Consider the following 261-nt stretch of genomic DNA (forward strand, 5'->3'; position numbering starts at 1 on the left):
AATAGATATTTTTAAACCATATAACTTTTGTCTGAAACACTTTTCTGTAAAACTTATATTTCCCGAGATATTTAGGTGTCCCGACCTTTTTGGGACACCCTGTATATATTTTGATTATAACAAAAGTTTTAATTAAATCGTCAAATTTAGTCAAATAAAATATATAATTAGGAAAAGAGAGAGAGCATTACTGATAATAACTAGTAACTTTTACGGAAATTTCATGGGATTACAGACCACTGACAAGATAGCAGACAAATT

This window comes from Mycetomoellerius zeteki, unplaced genomic scaffold (assembly GCF_001594055.1).
Source record: "Mycetomoellerius zeteki isolate Tzet28-1 unplaced genomic scaffold, Tzet1.0 scaffold290, whole genome shotgun sequence".
Lineage (NCBI taxonomy): Eukaryota > Metazoa > Arthropoda > Insecta > Hymenoptera > Formicidae > Mycetomoellerius > Mycetomoellerius zeteki.